The sequence below is a fragment of the Drosophila navojoa genome, chromosome 2 (assembly GCF_054131105.1).
Source record: "Drosophila navojoa isolate 15081-1374.11 chromosome 2, UAZ_NAV_1.0, whole genome shotgun sequence".
In the NCBI taxonomy this organism is placed as follows: Eukaryota; Metazoa; Arthropoda; class Insecta; order Diptera; family Drosophilidae; genus Drosophila; species Drosophila navojoa.
Window position 1 is genome coordinate 4,264,795 of NC_142890.1, and position 20,832 is coordinate 4,285,626.

The 20,832-nt window shown below is 37.5% G+C and overlaps 1 protein-coding gene and 1 long non-coding RNA gene across 4 annotated transcripts in view; one reads left to right on the forward strand and one right to left on the reverse strand.

Annotated features, from left to right (window-relative positions):
• LOC108659345 (sex determination protein fruitless) overlaps positions 1–20,832 on the reverse strand; it is a 169,866-nt gene that overhangs the window by 95,119 nt on the left and 53,915 nt on the right. The gene's annotated exons all lie outside the window — the stretch shown is intronic.
• Positions 10,560–12,059, forward strand: LOC149092072 (uncharacterized). The gene is made up of 2 exons (XR_016197649.1): positions 10,560–10,621; positions 10,765–12,059. It is a non-coding gene; the product is annotated as an uncharacterized LOC149092072 (long non-coding RNA).

The window sequence follows — 20,832 nt, forward strand, 5'->3', positions numbered from 1 at the left end:
GATGGGCGTAGGTGGGCTAAGGGGCGGGTCGTGCCGCAAACAGTAATTGGCAAGGTCGTTTCGGCATTTGTCGTAATCATTGGCAACGCTTTGCTTGGCTTCTGCTCGCGCTGCAAACGAACGAATGACAAAACAAACTTTGCCTGTTTGCATTTGTTGTGCGGCTCGCGAAGAGCTCCAAGTGGGGCCAGGCCAGGCCGGGCCAAACCAGGCAGCCAACTACCAGCAGCTAAAGTAAACCAACAAGAGTGGAGCTGCCCACACTCAGAGTTACCGTGGAATTCATAAACCTTACATAAATTGAGCTTTAACTGATAAATATTTCACATATTTAGAAACACTTTTTTCTGGCCTAACTTTTGAGTCTAGGTAATTATATAAAATATTTTTAGAAAAAATGTTTATTATTTCTAAAATCATTCTATAAAGTTTTACTTTTTTTATTTACTTCTAGTAATAATATTTTTTTTTTATATTTTCCGTAGCTAAAATATCAAGTTCAATCTTGCTCAAAACGCTTCCTTGTAATCTTAGCCATAATCTTCTTCAGCAACAACCAGAATCATCACTTCAATCCACCCTGTTACACCTCTTACAGGGTATTGAACCAACGAAGCTGGCTCGCAGAAAAAAGGGCATGCCACTGCCAAATTTGATATTGGGCGGCGCTTGGGCTCCTCAGTTAGCAAATATTTTACTTGAACATTTTTCCTTTGCTTTTTCAATTTCTTAGCGAAACAAGAACTCAAAGCGCGCACCTTGATTGCAGCTTAACAAAACCGAAAGAGGTCATCAATTGTGAGCTCATTTAAGACAACAAACGTAAGGTAGATATGTTTAAAATTATCAGAAAAAGAGAGATAGATTTATTTAGAAAATATTTGGGTGTTCAGCTGAATATAAATTAAAGTGAAGAAAATTTATTGCACGTGTTTCATGATATTGCCAAAAAAATTAATAAATACTTTACATAAGCTATAAATGGTATAAAATATACTTATAAATACATATACGTATATATATGTGTATATGTTTACTAAAAATTAATTTTCGTATCTAAAGTTTAGTTCTAATTATCGCCCAAGTTATACGTTAATGCATGCTGATTGCCGACTCACCGAAATATAAACAAGAACATCGAAAACGAGCATGCTTGACTGTACAATACTCGCTACAAGTTTATAAATCTTGATGCTTAAAGCAATGATTCTCATAGGTCACATGTGCAAGGTTTACATGTGGGAGGTCTATTGGAGATACTTGATGGAAAACCAAAAGATACTAACTGTTGAAGAAAATCTTTGTCTTCACAGAGTCTTCATAGTCCCTTGCGAATCATTCATACGTTATGTGTAATTAATTTAGGAAAAAGGTAGTTTTTCCGTATAATATCGATATAGTATCGATATGGGTAAAAGTTTACGATATGTCGTATATAAAAAATATTTTTGCTCCTATATATGAATAGCAAAGGCTCAAGTTATTTAAAATTTTGAAGTCTCTCATATAAAGTCCATCTTACTTTAAGATTGTAAAAGATAGAGCAACTCACGATATGATATCGAGAGCCTCTACAGAAAAGCCAAATCCATTTCATACTGAATAAATTTCCAATCTCCTATCTCAGGACTCCCAGCCAATATACTCTTTTCACACCAGCGGGCGAGCGCTTCAACAGCTGTACGGTGTTCTTTATCAGCTGACCTGGTGCCATGATAAAGCAATAAATAATGCAAAACGATTTGCGTATATCTTATCTGAGCTATCAATCATGCACTCTCACTGGCCGTCTCTTTCCTCGGTTAGTCAACTATTCTATATTCTATATTCTGTATGATGAATGTACATACATATGTATATAAATGAAAACGAAAGTGAAAACTTGTTTGCTTTTGCTGCAATTGAAAATCCCCGAGTTGTTTATTGTTCAACGTAAGCAGGGGGCCAGGCAGCGCATCTCTCTTGGGCGCACGCGGCGTATGCGTAACGCGCTCTGTTCCTGCTTTGTATATGGCAAAAATTCGTTTACAATTCGCACATTTTGCAAATAGTGTTTAGTTTTTTTTTTTTTTTGCTTCATCCATTTAACTTTTTTTTTTATTTATCCAGCATTTGGTTAAAGTTTGCACACATGTGTTTTATTTTATTCAGCTAACAGCAACAACAACGACGACAACAACCAGTTTTACAAATAAACGCCTGGAGCTGCCCTAAATATTCTCGAAAAAAGTAGCTGATATTTATGTGTGTTACTTTAATGCCAAGTATATATACATATATTCGAAATTTATATATATATATATATATATATATCTATATAGCCGATTAGCTAGTCAAAAACCTAACCGAAAGTAGGGCGCCATATGCACACCTAGCCGAGAACAATATGGTTTTTATCGCCTCAAAATTTGATTATAGCTAAAATATTACACGCTGCGGCCGGGTCTTGGGGTCTTGCCTACAAATAAAGCGCATATGCGAGCTGGCCTATGCCTTACAAAGTGCTTATGCTTGCTAGGTAGGTGATAAGGGGTATATTGGGCTTGAGTTAAGGAGCATGATTATCTCTTAAAGAAGAAAATATTTTTTTTTTGTACAGGAGAAGATATTTTACAGATCAGAGGCAATCCCTACTGATGGTCGTTTATAGATCAGCAGTCTACCCTACCAGATAATCCCCATTACTTGATGATGTACTGTATTATTACATATTTATTTTGTATTGTATATTACAGTACTGTATAAGGTACAGTACCGTATAAGGTATTACGTATATATAAAATAAACTTGAGCTTAAATACGTATAAATATGTATATACGCTTCTATGAGAGGAAGCCCTCTAAAAAACTTAGCTAATGAAAAACCAAAGAATAGCTTAAAGATTATATCAAACCAATTCAATTATTATCATCTATAGACACTATCTTTCATTTCATTATTTCATCTCTCTTCATCTCACCCAAACTTTCAGTCTTCGAGCGAGTATTAAGCAGTTGATAACACTAGCCCACTGGCTGTATTTCTCTTTTGTTTATGCACATTGTTTGGTTTAGTTCAATGTGCGTAATTTACTTAGCCCAATTCGAAATTCCGTATAAAGATATTGTTTATGCGCATTTGAATTCCTGCAGCCTGACCACTGAATCGACTTGGACGAAATTGCAGATTTCTGCGAGATGCTGCTAGGCAGCGAGCAGTCAATTATGTCACCCACAAGTATTTTGAGCTGCTCATAAATTTCGTTTAATGAATTTAATTGCCTGTGCGCATAAATCTAAAGCGCTTCAGTTGAGTTTTTACCCAGAAAACAAAGCATTTCGGGCTTGGCGCCGCACCATTTATAAGAATCAACTGGAAATTGCTCTTGAAACTTTATAGCTAGACGATTGACAAATGCCCTACAAATAGTAAAAAGGAGGGGCATATGCATACATTTTTATATAATTTGATACATTTTGTATGTATGCATATTTATATATACATTAGATTAGCTGTAGTAGTCTATAAATATTTCTAATAAATTATTATATTATATTTATCTATATTTATATATTTTTTCCTAAATTTGGCGAAATATTCATAAATTAATTATTGTTTATATAAACAAATTTTTTTTTAACTGTTTAAATATCTAGAATATTTTTGTATTATTTATTTATTTTTTTTATTTCTTTTTAACTCGGTAAACGGCTTAAAATAACTGTTGAAGAAAATTATTTTATATTTCTTATGCATTTTTAAACGTTAAATATTTTTGATTACAACTTTTTTTTTTTTATAAATAAAAAAAAAAAATAAAAATAAAACATAATAACGAATTTAATTTCTGAAAAATTATTTTAAAAAATAATCATTGAAATATATAAAATTTTAAGTTAATCTTAATTATTTTAAATTGGTTTTTGCTCCATTGTAATTTTAACGTAATATAATAAAAACTACATATTTAATTGATAAGACTAGAATTTCATAACGTATAAGTATGTAATATAATACATTTTCTGTGCACAAAATGTATTTAAAATTCTGACAACCATAAACGAAATACTCGAAGTTTCAGTGTATCTCGAAGCAAAGACGCATTGCAACGTTGACAGCGGCAACAAAAGCAACAAAAAAGACACTCGAAAAAAATTCGCACATTTGCCCTTGAAAACAAATTTTAGTTGTTGCCGTTGTTGTTGCTGTTGCCTTTGATTGCTTTTGTTTTATTTTATTTATTTTGTTTTTGTTGTTGTTTTTTTGGTGCGCTGTTTGCATTTTGTTTAACATTTGATACACACACACACTTACTCACACACACAAACAAAACATAAACGCAGGAAGACACGTCGCCAAAAATCTACAACAACAACAACAACAGCACCAGCAGCAGCAGCAAATAAAATAAATGTTTTTGTTTGCATTTTGAATGCTTTGCATGTAATTTAAAAACTGGTCTAGTGGGGGCCCCGTTGCCGAGCGCCAGCCAGACCTTCGTTAACTTTGCCAAAATTATGCGCGCTGCCCTCAACAGACGCCCCGTGGCACCGCCCAGCCCACCTGGCCCGCCCCTCGACCCTAGGCTGCACCTAATGCCACGACAGGTCGTCGCGTAATTTATAGTTAAATATCGTAGAGCAACAACAAACTGAAGAAATTAAGACAACTGCAGTGGGGAGTGATCGACTGGTGGATACTATAGCAAAGGTGAGAGAAAATGAAATTTTGTGAGTGCTTATTGAGCAGAAGGAGGTTGAAGAAGAGAAGAAAAGCTGGCAAACTCTTGAATAGGCTCAAATTTTGTTGATGAATTTCGAAAGCTATAAATATGTAGGCATCTCTGCAAAGAGAAATCGTTTTTCAATAAAATAAGTCGTGTGTGGGAAGACCAAGTTTAAAAATATATTATTATTATATAGAAGAAGTAGCTTGATAAAGAGTTAAACAATTGAACTTCTCAAGGTATATATATTAACAAAAATATTTTTTGTAAAAATCAGCAAAAATAGATAACGTGAAAGTTTTATAAAGAGGAAATATATATATGTATATATATATAAAAATAGTTTATATATTTCAGTTATGCTCAGCTTAAGCTAAGACATATGCCATAATAATACATCTAAATATAGGAATACATCTATAAATAAATTCAATATAATAATTAATTCAATATATAGGAAGACTTGCACAATTCATTAAGAGCATGTGTTTCTAGAGGGCAGGGCAGGCATAATCTGAAGCGAAACAGATAAAGAGAGAAAATTAGTTCATCTCTATGGCTTCCATCTCGCACAAACGCCTGCTCGCAGCCAATATACCCCAGCTTCACGCTCACATTTTTAATGGGTAATAATGTTTTTGGCAAATACGGAAGTTTTTATTTCTTCGTTGCGTTTCTTTTTATTTTTTAATTTTTGCAAACTTTTTTGTTGCTTCTCTGTCTTTCTTCCTCTTCTCAAATTGTAATAAATTTGCTCAGCATTTGCTGCAGTCATCGATCTGCTGCTGATTTTGTTGTTATAGTTGGGGCTGTTGTTGTTTTATTTAATTAATGTATTTTAGTTAATGTATTTGCTCGGGTTTGGGCCGCTGCATGAGAACAGCCTTCAAAAGCGTTTTCGTTATCGTTGCCAAATGTTTTTTGTATTCATGTTGTTGTTGTTGTTGTTGCTGCTGATTTGCTTGACGACCTTTGCTATTTCGCAAAGCTTAGATTTTTTCAGCTTTATTTTTGCATATTTAGTTGTTGTATTTTGTTAATTTTGTGTCTTGTCTTCTTCTTGTTTTGGTAAAACATGTTTGGTCTGTGCTTACATAATCCATGACGCGATACAGTTTCGGATGAGATGCTGCGTCTCTGGCTTTGTCTTTCGCCTCATTTGAAGAAGTTTTGCAGATGAATAATGCGTTCGAGACGTTAACATAATAGAAACCATTAAATTGATTGGGAAATTAATTAGGAGCTTTTTTTTTATGTTGCCTTTCGAGATCTGTGTGAAGCTTTCTGAGGCGATAAGATCTTCATGTTTAACTCAATGTGTCTGGGCATTTGGAGCATTCATATATATACTATTAAATAATATAAAAAAATAATTTGGGGCACGTTTTAAGCAACTTCTCATTTGCGTTAAGCTTAATTTGTTCATATTTTTTTATAAATAATCAATTTAAAAATTAGAGACGTTTGAGGCAATTTTCAATTTGATTTGCATTAAATTCGTTTATATTTAATTATGAAAAATTATTTCTTTGAGATTGCAGCTGTATCAAATTGTCAAATTGTCAAAATATTTTTGATGGCAACTAAACATATTTTTTGCGCACTTAAATAATATAGATACTAAATTAAATAGATAATGAAGTCGGGGACAACTAACTAAAGCAATTACTTGTACATATGTAGCTATACTATGTGACAAGTCAACCTTTTAACCATTTATTCCCAATTATTATTAATTTTTTTTTTAAATTTTTATTATTATTATTTTTTTTTTATAAATACTGTAGGATTTAGATTGATTGATATATTAATATATAATATTGGGTCTATTTGTAGGGAACGTAAACAAAGTTATCCATATACATATTAAGCTCTTTTTTGTTTCTCACTGGAAGGGCCAAAAATGTTAAAGGCTCAAAAGTGTTAGAATATGGAAATCTTTTATTTATTTATTTATTTTTTTTTATTTATTTATTTATTTTTTTTTTGAAGCCATTGTTTATAGAATTTTTCAAATTTTCATTGCTCAGCTGAGCTGGTTAGATCACCTGTATTATTCATTTCCAGTCTATAGATCTAATAGACATAAGAATTCGCTGAGAGTGTTTATATATATTGATCATGTTTCATAAATATGCAATCTGAAGTCTAATTTTCTAATTTACTAACTTGATAGTATTTCTTCTCACCCCTCCGTTAATTTCGTATAATTAGAAAATATTTATATTGCATGCTTTTAGGCTATTTTCTAACTTAATGAACAGTCTAATTATGAGCAAGTGTCAAAAATATTGCATGGGAGTTATGTGCAGAGGATACAGAAATACATTATAAAAAATAAATTCATTTTTGTTTGGTATCACAAAAACTATAAAAGGAAAAGTTTACAGCATTGAAAATAATGAAAAATTAATACAAAAAAAATATAATTTTGGTAATTTAATTAACATAATGAATATTAAAAATTTAATAAATAATAAATGTAATAAAAATTACTAAAAATTAAATACTTACTAAAAATTAAAAAAAATAATAGATTGCTTTTATAAAAATTAAGATATTTGTGTTTGCATCTAATATATTGATAGACTTTTTTTTATAGAGAAACAAATAGTTGCAAGGAATCTAGTTTGTAGCATAGACTGAATCGAGACTCTTTGTGGCTCTGTAGGCTCCGCTTCATTCATTTTTACGGTCGATCAACAAATAGGTATTGCCCATTATTGAGCGCTGCAGTAAAATTAGATTTGAGGTACAGTTGTGTATCGCCCGTTGGCATATTCAAATTCAATTTAAGATATGAGTTCGCTGAGGCCGCGGCCAAGCTGCCGCCTGACTTTTGTTGTCCCTAAGTGGCACATACATGGATCCCATGGACGGCGGCACCAATTAGCGAACAAGTTCGTCTTGATTTAATGCCTTGACTACAGGGCAGAGCAGAGCCAAGCCGAGCAGAGCTGAGCAGAGCGGAGCGGAGCCAGTAGCTGGCCAAGTGCGAGTTGGCTGGGATGGATAGGTGCATTAACCTCTTGCGTAATGAACACCAACAGCGCCACCAACAGCGCGACAGGCAGGTCGACATTGCCACAGATGGGGGCAAGGTGGCAGTAGCTGTGCCACTGGCCGGATAGACATTTCTCTGCATGTGTATGAGAGTGTGTGTGTGTGTGAGTGTGGGGGCCAGGAGGTGTTCCCTGTGCAGCCTGGCGCGCAGCTGCGCTGTAAAATTAGAATTTTTCTAAGCCGCACTCGAAGATGGCCAGTTAGCTGATAAAAGCTTTCGTTCTCTCTCTCTCTCTCTCTCTCTCTCTCTCTCTCTCTCTCTCAGGCTAACAGAATAAAGTGCGCTACAAAATAATTGCAAATAAAATGCAGCTAGAGCTTCAACTGCACCTGAAGCGAATGTCTTCTTCGTTCCAGAGCCAAGCACCTGTGCGCGTCGTTTAATTTCATACGAAAACAAACAGCCCAAGCGCTCAAGGAGAAATACAAAAGCAACTAACACACACACACACACACACACACACACACACACATACATACAGATATACGTGTTGTGTACAACAAATGTTGCATGATAGCCGAACGCTGCGATGCGACGCGTCGCTTCTTCGCAACAAACCCGGGCCCAATGCAATGCGGCTCCAAAGTAACAGCATCGAAGAGCCGTTATCAATATCTGGTTTGTCCAGCTCACAGCTCACAGCTCGCAGCGGGCGACGGCCCAGCGCTTGGCCATGCTAGGCCATGCTAGGCTAGGCTAGATAGGATTGGGCCAATGTACCTGAGTTGCAGCCACTTTGGCCAAGGAATGCGTTCAGCCGCGGACATTGCTTAACTGCAAATGCTGCCATTTATATGGCACAATAAACATTAGGTGTTGCCTGTTTCGCATGGGTGTGGGATATGATGTTGTTGTTGCTGTTGCTGTTGTTGTTGTTGTTGTTGGTAGTAGAGTGTTATCCCGTGGCAGCGCTTAGTTAGCCAACGTTTTGTATGCCCAGCGCCTTTGTCTGTTGCCACCATCCAGCACGCCTTCCACACTCTCTCCATACCCAGCACTCTGCATACCCGCCTTCTGCCCAACGCCTCGTGCAACGGAGCTTTGTTGCCTTTTTCTATTAAAATTACCATCAAGATTTACATTTCAGTAGGCAACAGGTTCGAGTTCAGTTTCAAGTTTGGCTCTGCCTCTGCCTCTGCCTCTTCTATGGACGCCTCTGCCTCTGCCTCTGCCTATGGACGCCTTTTAGGTAAAAATGTGGGCAGATCGCACAGCAGCAACAACAACAACAACAAGAGTAGCAAAGAAGAAAAAATTGAATGAGAAGAGGAAAACAGAAGGAAGCAGCCGACTCCTGCGGGGCGACACTACGGCTAAATGCTTTGGCCAGCCTCGCGCTGCCCACTTGATTCTGAATGCAATGCTCAAGTCAAGTGGAAAATTGTTGTTGTTGCTGCTGTTGTTGTTGTTGTTGTTGCTGCTTTAGTGGTTACCCTCATTTTGCATTTAATGCCCATTTTTAGCTGGCCTGCCACGCGGCATTAGCGGCAACAAGACAAACACCAACTGCAACAAATATGCCAGATTATGCTTTGATTTGATCGCCCAAACGAGTAGCCAAAGTGACCAAACTAAGTTTTGTTTTAGTGAGATTCAACTGCATAAATATGTCTTATGTATCAAATAGAAACTTGGAACAGATCGCAGCAACTTCATTATGAACCACTTTTCGTTTCGAGTTGGCTATTAACAAATCGAGCAAATGCAGCCTCTGAATGAATCAATATGAAGTTTGCTAAAAAAAATCTTTATCGATGGAAAATAAAGTTTATGCAAAAGGTAAAAAATAGTTGTAAACATAGAACAGAAAAGAAAAAAGAAGATTGATAAAATAATAATAATAATAATAATAAAAAAAAAAAACAATTTGCCACGCCTTTAACAGAGGTAATTATAATTTAAATGATAGATAAGTTGTTTGGGTTTTATTTAAAATTTCCGGATACTTATTTGACAGAATGTATATTGGTCTATTTGTAGCTCACGTCAACGGAAAGTGATCTGAAAAATATGATAATCCTGCCTTCGAGAATTAAACATATTATTTTATTTTTTGCCACGCCTCCAACTAGCATATTTTAATATGATTATTAAGGAGTATAAACTTTAAATATTGACTAACTTGCATTCAGAAATACTCATCAAGGGATCTGATGCCTCATGATACTTGACTATAAAAATTTGAAAAAAAAAATAAATAAATCAAATAAAATAAATACTATATGAGGCTACAAAGCAGTATAATCGAATTTCTGAGGGAACATAAATATACTATAAACTTGAAAATGTTTGATGAAACCTTGATGAACTCCAAATTTCCGACTGTTTGATAAATTTTCAATTATATATGTATATATGTATATCTAAAATTATGAATAAAATGTTGTGTAAAATCAATCATCGAAATATATATCTAGAATTCTTTTTTTTTTTTTTAATAAATATTAGCTTTGCATTACATAAATAGAAATTCCTAGTTAATAAAGGATTTTGGTAAATATTGTATATGTATATAAAAAAAAAGGAAATCAATCCTAGTTACAGTTCTAAAAGAATCCAAATATACCTATCCAAAACTGACTAAAAACTTAAAAAAATAAAATAAAATAAATAAATAAATAAACAAAGAAAAAAATGTTATTTTCAACGAAAACCAATAAATTCCATAAAAATTTAATAACAATTCATTTACTGTTCACAGAACTTTTCATTCCTCTTTTTTTTAAATATAAATATGAAGCAGCTTTGAGTCAAGGCATTTGTACAGAAATCTCAAATAGATTGGCTATATTTTATGACTAGTTGATCCATTGGCTGCGTTAAGTGCCTAGCCCAAAAACAAGCAATTCTGGTAAGTAGTAGCTGGCCATAAGCCATTGAGATAGGCATTGAGTGCGGCTCGAGGCTGGCTTGGCCATATGGGCGCGCATTGGAGACGTCAATCGAGGCTCTGCGGCAGTGCAATAAATTTAAATTTTATTTAACATTTTACAGGCACTCAAAAGGCATAAACGGAAATTTAAAGCAGGTACAGGCGGTAGCAGCAGCAACAGCAATTCAAATGGCAACAACAGCAACGACAACAACAGCAACAACAACGATGCAAATCCGATGCCCAACAAGGAAGCAATTGCTGCTCTCCAGCCGTGCGCTGCTTTACGCATTAGGACATGCGTTGGGCATGGGGCGGATCGCGAGGGAGGGTCGGCTGGGTTGGCTAACAGCACTCCACAGCATAAAACAATTTAAATATTGCCGCGCTGCACTTGCAACAACAGCACAAAATAATAACAGCAACAGCAACAGGAACAACAACAACAACAACAACAACAACATTGGCAACGGCAATGGCAACGGCAACTGCAACTGCAGCAAACTTGTTTTTTGGGTTAAGAGCCAGATGCGAATGCATCTGCAATCTGAATCTTTTGCTGGCCCGCTGCTAATCTTCATTATCGCCAGCTGCATCACGATGATGAAGTTCGTCAAGCGGTGTCAGCTCTATGGGCAACTAACCGCAATCGCAGCGTAAAATCGCAGCCACAACCAGGCGGAAGATCAACACACACACACACACACACACACACATGCACACACACACATACACGCATGCTGGCCTGGGCATTAGCCGCTGTCCGGTCTGTCCATTCCCAGCCAGCGCCATGTTCATTTAAATCTACAACTTTTGGAGGGACGACAAGTTGACTTGAGACCCGCGACTGGACCTCGCATGGGTCTCCCTGCATGTGAGAAAATTGCGCACTTGAGAACCTAAGGCAAAAGCAGAGGAAGAGAAAGAGACAGAGTGAGAGAGAGACATAGACCCGTTCTAGCTATCAAGTGAAAATTCCTTGGGCAAGAGCTTATCGCGAATTCATTATTGAAATAATTCGCAACTTGAAGGCCCTATAGTTGCATAACGGTAAATGGCCAAGGGATCTAGACAACGGCTTAATGAAAATTGAATTTTATGTTTATTAGACGCAGCCGGGCGCAAAACAAAAAAACAAGAAGAAAAAAAATAGATATATAAAACTACAGACAGCCCTCGACACACACACACACACACACACACTCACACACATGTAACCTTTTCAAATATGCCAGACCGGATCGGAACGGTCCGGGTCTCAGCCCATGGGCAGCCAGATGCCAGATTCTAAATGGTATTTGGTGGACCTACTCGTCGTTGGCCATAAGACGCGACGCGAAAGACCGAAAGACCGAAAGATAGCGGACCATCGTCCACCATTGCCATTTTCCTGTGCCAACAAGCAACAACAACAACATGATGAAGAAGGGGCAAGCAGCAGGGGGCCCCGTGCAACGGCAACATGTTTCCCTGATAAGTGAAATAAAAGTAATAGAATCCAATAAGAATCTGACTGCATATGGCAGACAATTTCAATACGCTAAAGCAAATGGCTCGATTACAGGGTATCTTCAGTATATATAAACTGTTTATAATTATTTATAACTTTAAAAATATATAAATGAAAGTGTTTCATTTTAATAATATTAAAAATATTTGTTGTTATATATTAATTTTTTTTATATTTTATATATTTATTATATTAAATTTATTATGTTAATTTATATCAATTAAATTTATGAATAAATGTCATTTGATTCAATAAGTTTATTATGCTATATACATATATAAATTTCTTTTATTTATTTAATTTATTTTTTATGTCTAGTAATGAGTCAGTTAAAATTTTAATAAAATAAAAAAAAAATATTTTAAAAATATTTTTTCACATATGCAATGTTATGTTATGCTATTTTATTGTTCTGTTAAGTATATAATTTATTTTGTGGCAAACTGTCTAAGAAATTGCATTGAGCCGGCCAATCACATTACAATCCAAGGGACAGCGACATTTAGAACCCGCCAAAGAACCAGGCGAGTTTCCACACACACACACATGCACATGCACACACACACACACACATGATCGCACAATTACATGAAGCCGGTCGATGCAACTAGGAAGCAAACTGATCTGGCCTGCAAGCTAGAAAGACCTTGGTATGGGGCATGCCGGCCTCAGCCCAATGCAACGAGCTGCAACGGCAACCTGCCACACGCGGCCTACGTAAGTGGCAAGATCGCACACAGCCGCCCGAGCTTGCCACTAAAGGATGCCAAGCGAAAGGTGGGCAGGTACTGAAACCGAGAGAGAAAGAGACAGAGAGAGAGAGAGAGAGAGAGAGAGAGGGGCGATATGCACATGTGCGCATAGGTCCAAACGGGCTGCATGTGGGTTGCTATAGCTGCTCTGGCTGCTGCCACAGTTGCTGCGGCTGCCATGCCCCCAAGTTGTTGCATTGATTTAGCAAACATGCATTTTTATAGCCTTACAACGCGCCCAGGCAACAACAAGTTTCTCTATTATTTATTCGAAGCTAGCGGCCCCAGTGCACTCCAGAATGCACTGTTTCTTCTTCTGCGAGCCTTCAACTTCTTCAGCCTCAGTCAGAGCTCTAGCAGCTCTGCGCGCTCCTCTGATTATTGTGATAGCAGCTGCAGCTAGCTGCAGCCGCCGCCTTGCCCCTTGGATTAAAGTGTTATTAATGTTTATTATGCCTGAATGAGTTTTAATGTCTGCCGAAGTAATCATTAAAATGTTGTTAAAAGAAATTTGAATAGCAGCAGCAGCCGAAGCAGCATGTGAGAACAGCGATCACACATTTTGCTCGTTTTTTTCTGTTTTTTCGGCCAACATTGTCTCTGGCCCCACTGTAATTGGCCGCCAACTCTTGGCGCAGTGGCAGGAAGAGCGTGTACTTTATTTTGATTGGAGCTGCCATGGAATTTCTTTTGTGTGTTCGCCAGAGATTTTTTAATGATCGGTGACAGGATTATTAAAGTCATTAAGCCTCCACTTGCAGTTGTTCTCGTTGCTGTTGCTGTTGTTGTCCAAGTCGAGTTGTTGTCGTTGCTGACTTGTTCTCAATGGCGGGGCTAATAATGTTAACTGTAACTGGCAATGGCAGCAGTAAAAGTTGCATCGCCCGCTCCTTGGCTCATGCAGATGCAGATGCAGATGCTGATGCTGATGCTGATCGCCTGCATGCAGATGCCTTTGACATGCCTCACATGTAACATAGATAACTGCACTGCCGATCATTGAGATGTTTGGCTTATGGCTTTGATATAATTACTGATTTCATCTGTCATGCGTATATAGAAATATTTAAGCCTGCCTAACTGGCTTAAGCTGTAAATTTCAATTAATATCCAAGTATATTATTGTTACTTGACTCAGCTGCAATGTTTGAGAAATCTGCGCTTGAGCTAGCCACGAAAAGGAACCTAATTCTGTTTCTCTATCTCTTAGGCAATCATATGATTTTCTTGATGTATCATATTCAAGGTCAACACTTCAGTCAATTGGTCCACAAGTCAGTGAGTCATCAACTAGTCAACTAGTCAGTCAATTGGCTTTAGTGACTCTGGTCTTCAGTCAGTCAATCAAATAGTTGTACAATGATGCAGTTGAAGAATAAAATCAATCAGAATAAACCAATCAGTCATTCATATAGTATTCATTCAGAAAAGTCAGTTGATTGAACCCATCACTTTGGCTCTTCAATCACTTTGGCTTCGTCAATCAGACACTCAAGCATCTTTCAGTCACAGAGTCAATCACATAATCAATCATTTACACATATAGTAAATCAGGTAATCTGATAGTCGGTTAGTCAATCACTTCTTCAGTCAGCAGATCAACCATTCAATCTTCTGATTACTCACTTTTGCTCTTAGTCAATCAATCACTTATATAGTTTTCAGTCAGTAGGTCAATCATCAATCAATTTATCAGTCAGTCAGTCTTTCGACAGTCAATCAAGATCGTCATTCAGTCGTCAATCATTCAGTTGTCCACTCAGCAAGTAGATGATTGACTGATAAGACTTAACTGATCAGTCTTCAGTTAGCAAGTCAATTAGTTAATCAATTACTAATTTGGCTTACCCCACTTTCAGTCTGGCAGTCGGCCAATTAGCCATTCATACAGTTCAGTTCAATCAACTAGGCACTTAGTCAATCAATATGGCAAATTATTGATTCGCTTAGTGGAAGAATCTCGCCAATCAATCACAAGTAAAATTCTAAATAAAAATTGCCGCTAAAGGCGTTGAGATATAAATAGAAACATTTTGATTGGCACCCAGTAATTGCACTTTACACTTTCTCCAATTAGAGGCCAAGCGCTCGACGAACGCCTAAAATGCACAGCTGGCCTCGTCCCAGAGTTAAGAATTTGCCAACGCATTTTGTATTTCTGAATAAGAACAGTTTTATCATATATAAATTTCTGTCTTTATAGCCAATAGCTTAGTTCCCATCTTAATCATTTGACGTTAACAAATAAATTTTAAATTTAAAATTAATGTTCAATTTCAATTAATTTCTATATAAAAAGATTTTTAATTTAAATTAAAAATCATTTTTGTGTAAAATTTATGTAAGGTTTTATACATTTTTAAATTCAGTTAAATTTTGTTTTTTGAAATTTCAATAAGCTGATGTGAATTAGTATTGTATTTAAAAACATTTTTAAAAAATATTTTAAAAATTATTATTTAAAAAATTGTTAATAGTATGAGTGATTTAAAAAATTCAATTTCCAATCAAATCTACTAAATGTGATTAAATTATTTAGACAGTCTTATGGCATAAAGAACTGAAAATTACATTTTAGCTTAAGTCCAAAGAGTTGAAATAGAAGCTACGTATATGCAATATCAATCTATTCAACTATAAATGGCCTACTTAAAGAATAACTACATAAAATCATTCTACATTTTCTCTTTAAGAAATAGAATATTCATCTGGCTGCCCGATCGGAAAAATATTCCACTTCAAGTGCAGCAATGGCGGCAGAAGTTTTCTTGACAGGCGGCATTAATGCTGGCACGTTTATCAAATTGCAGCTTACAAAAGGCAAGGCAGGAGTTGGAAGGCGTGGCACTTTATTACACAGCTCTATTACACAGCTCATAATGCCGACAGATGATAAGCCGAGTGCCGGCAATATTCGAGCGAAATAAAAGAAAAGTAAAACTATTCGTTGTTGGCTCAAATTGTGTGATGTAATGACACGCACGAGTGCATGGCGCCAGCCACGCCCACTCGCCACGTGCACACCAGCTGCAGCTGGAGATGAAAGAAGCCTTGGTCAAGGTCAGCTGCAAAAATGCGAAAGCTTTCAGAGCAAGAGCATTTCGAGTATATATTGGCAAGAGAGTGTATGATTTAAGGCAACGTAAATGGCCAAGAGAAAGAGTGGGAAAAAATGGCAAAGCTGGCTAATTTAATTTCACGGCATTATGGTACTTAAGGAGGAGATCACATGTTGACCGTTAGATGGCCAACACGACGACGACGACGACGACAACAAAATGGAGCACAAACGTGGCTAATTGTAAATTGTTGCAATTTAAATTGTTGCAAAAAGAACGGTAAGCAGCGGCGGCAGCAGCAGCAGCTAACTGGCAACGGCCGGCCACATCTATGGGCCATAAAAATGCAGTTAAGGCCTAAAAGCGATTGTTGCATGCCAGCAACTGCAACTGCAACTGCAACTGGCACTTATTGAATGGCCATCGGTTGGGCCGTCTCCTCGTGGGCCCCACAATCGTTAAAAGGCATCGTTAAAGGGGGACAGGCGTCGTAAAAATTTGCGCATTAATAAACATTATGCAAGTTGCGACAGACAGCAAATGAGGCGACACGTTGCCAGCCAATCTGATGCAGATGCTGGCGCTGCTGTTGCCGCTGCCGCAGAGATGCTCCACCTCCGTTGCGAGCAGCTGCCATGCAGCACAGTTATAACGATCCACCCAGCAACAACAACAGCTACAACAACATTTAACGATGCGTTTATTGATATCGTCAACGTCTGCGTCAGGGGCTGGCGGGGCGAGGCGAGGCGACGATCGCAGCGAGTCTCAATTTTATGCGCCGTTGCACTGGGCTTTATCTCCGTTATCAATGCGCTTAGAAATGTATGTATTTTTTATGATCAATGTAATTAATTGGCCAACGTAACTAATATCGGCAACAAAGTCGCCGAACGGCCAATTGCCAATGTTCTGGGCGTAATGCAGCCTCGAAGGCCTTAACGATCCGCATTAAGTGCCCGTCGATTTATGGGCGACGAAAAGTTTCCTTAAATTGTGAGAGTAGTGCAACCAGGCTGCAACTAGGGGCTAATGGAGCTATATATATATATGTATATATGTGTATTTAATTTTAAAAAATTATTTGGATAGAAATAAGGCGAGAGTCGTTGGTATTCTGACTTAAGATCGTATGATAACACTTTAAATATGATCATCTTGTGAGGGATAGAATAGATAGAATAGTTAAGAATTCATTCATATTCACACTCGTAAGAAAAGTATAACATAAGTATTTTGTAGTATTATTTATGTGATATATTATAAAAATATATTTAATATAATACATAATAATTTATATGAATAAAGGTCAGCTCAATGATCTAAAATAGTTTTTTATATGAAAAAACAAAAAAAAAAAAAACAATATACCCTGAATAATCGTCTTAATGGGAATGCATAGATGAGTAGATGTTGTAGAATTATTTAAATCATATATATTATATAAATACAATATAAACTAATTTATATGAATTAGAGCAAGCCATTTACAATAATATATCATTTACAATAATATATCATTTTTTTATAATAAAAATTAACCCAATATGCCCTGACTAACCATATCAATAGAAAACTGAAATCCTTGAGCATTAAAAAAAAATCACATGAATAAAAGACAGTCTACTAACAATGTATATAATCTAAATGCTCATTTCCAAAATTCCTGTAACTAATTGATATTTTTGGCTTGCAGAGAATGATTAAAGTAACGTTCTGTCGGATATCTAAAAGGTAAACAATTTTTTTTATTTTCATTCTGGCAAACGCCAATGTCAATGCCAATCCCAACTTTGGCATTCAAAGCACAGCAAACGCTACGATTTCCCAGGCAGTACGAAGAATGATAGAGAGCAGAGCGAGGCAGAGAGTGAGAGGGGCCTCAGAAAATACTTCATCACATTTCCCATGGACGGCCATTTATGGCAGTGAATGCCAGGCCGCATGCCGATCTGCGAGGCGGCCTTTTCTAACTGTCCCTCTGACAAAATGCCGCAACCTGCAAGTGTAACTGACAAGCGATGGCCCAATGGCCATTGACCAGGCCAATACGCGGCGAGCCCGAGAGTGAGCGAGCGAGCGAGCGAGATGCCAGAATATTATGAGCGATACGTAGAAAAAATAAATCAAATTTTCTCATCAATCTCATCGAACATGAAAATGCACTTTCAAAACGCATTAAATAAACCATAACGGCACGCATGCGCAGCACAGCACCACAAAGCAGCACAGTGCACCACCAGCAGCAGACCAGTCAGGGCGGTGCTGTGAGGAGTGCGGCGAGGGGGGGACACCAAGTGCAGGCCGAGGCCGCGTAAATCTTTCACTTTGAGCAAAATGCAGCACAGCTAACTGAGGCTAACTGGAAAACTAGCGGCAACAAATAACGTAAACGATAAATGCGCATGCGCAAGTGCAACAGCAACAGCAACAGGCAACAGCAACAGGCAATAGGCCAGCCAACAACTGGCAACATGGGGCAGCTGGCCACAGCGAGAGACGCGGCATTTGCTGTGGACGGGCCATATTTGGCATTGGCTTTGCCAACTGCCCAAACTAAAACCCAAACTAAAACCCAGACACGTTGCGGCTCTGCTGACAAATTGCTGCAGCCGCCTCCTGCTGCAGTCGCTGCTGCTGCTGCTGCTGCTGTTGGTGGTGCTGTTGTCGCCAACATCAGCTGCGAATGCAGGTCCTCCGGCCAGCATGGCGCACAAATTTGGTAGCACGCCGTGCGGCGGCAGTCAAAAGCGTCCAATAATTCATAACACAGCCACTGTTGTTGTTGTTGTTGTTGTTGTTGCTTCGGTGCTGCTTCGGCTGCTGTTGCCAAAATTGGCAAGAGCCGCTTGATAAGCCGCCGTTGCACACAGTCGCTGCGCTGCGCTGCCACGGCGCGTAATAAATCTGTGCAATTTGTTGCACGCTAATCGCGCCATCGACTGCGGCTTTCAATTAAAAGTAAGTATCTATCGGGCTTATTGGCTCGCAGGTGTTTCGGCTGCCCAAAACGAGCGAAACAAAAAACACGTTTAGTGGGCCAAATAAATCAACAAACTAATTATAAACAATATAAAGGCAATGCTACCGGCCTAATGCCCATCAATTAAGTAGATTAATAGCAAATACTAAGCATTAGAAGATGGCATATATGTGCTGTTTAATACAAAAACGGACATGGATTAATATATGTATCCACATGTTAAACCGTTCTTCTTTTTCTTCATATTCATACCCCATTTGTCTTCTATATGAGGTAAAGTTTAACAGTTAGTTATATATATATATATATATATACATCTCTACTCATATCATATCCATGTTCATATACATTTTCTTATACATATGTATCTATCATTAGTTTCATATCTTTATCCATAATAATATTCGTATCGTTATCCCTATCTATATCATATGTTTATCCATACCCATATTAATGTTCATATCCTTATCCCTATTCATATATCATATTAATGTTCATATCCTTCTACCCATCCATATCCGTATGAATATTCATATCCTTATCCCTACCAAAATTATGTCCTTATCCATATCCATATTAATATACATATTCTTATGAATATCCATATCACATTCATATCCATATTAATTTTCTTATACCTATCTTCCAGTTCATATCCTTATCCATATTAACATTCACATCTCTATCCGCATCTAAATTCATGTCCATTTATAACCTTCAGTTTCAGCATGCATCTATTATATCTCTATCCGTATTCATATGCATATTCTTCAATTTCAAAATCTTTCTTAAAGAAAGCTAAAGGGAGTTTGCTTTATATTTATCCGAATCCATATCCTTAAATCCATATTCATATTTCTACCAGGTTTTTGCATAGAAAGTGAAGCTAAATGTATATTTATCCATATTCTTATCCCTATCCATATTCACGTTTTTATTAAATTATTCAATTAAATATATACAGACAACCCTCCCTTTTTTCACACTAGAAACAATACCTTGTGTATAATCAATTTCATTTAGATGACAGAAATAAACCTTATCCATCTGTTTGGCCATAACTTATCAAAAGGTTCCCCTTGCCCCCACCCAAAACAAGTCGGGCTTGACAACTTGTTGCCCCTTTTCCGTTGGCTCAGCACCGTTCGCTCGGCCGCCTGCCATAACTTGCTTTACAGTCTTTGGCTAATAATAACAATAATTTAGCCAGTAAATGAAATTAACATGCATTACACAACAGTCAAGCGGCCAATAACGGAACAAACCTGCCATTGATCCTTGGGGCGTCCCATTGGGCGGCTGCAATTGCAATTGCTGTTGCAATTGCCAGCGATGCCAGCGAAGTCGCCAACTGCGTTCCCTAACTGTCTGGCTGATTGAGTTGGCCCGCATCGCACCGGACGGGCTGGCCATCAATGAAACTTCAACTCCCAGTTGCTGCATGCTGTGGGTACTGCTAACGGTATCGAGCCACGTAAACCCATCCAGAGAGAGGAGCCAACGCTGCCCCTTCTACCCCCTCTGTCTGCCTGCCTGCCTGCTTGCCCATCGGCTCTTTCTAATGGCGCACGCATCGCATTTGCCGCCTCAATGGCCAGCTGACTGGCCTGCAACAAAAATGCACCGGGATGCACTTCTTTTGCTGCTTCGCCTCTGACTTTAACTCTTTCTCTGTCTCATTCTTCTTCCCCCCACTCTTCTCTGCCTCGATTGCTGCCTCTTGACTGGGCGCCATGGCGTATGCATTTTTTATGTAAATTGATTTTTTTTTCTGTTTCTGTTGTCTCTGCTTGTTGTTCTCGCTCGCTGCTTTTCATTAGTTATGATGGATGATGTTGGAAATTATTTAAATATATTCAATTAATAATAGCAAATGTTTTAGCTGA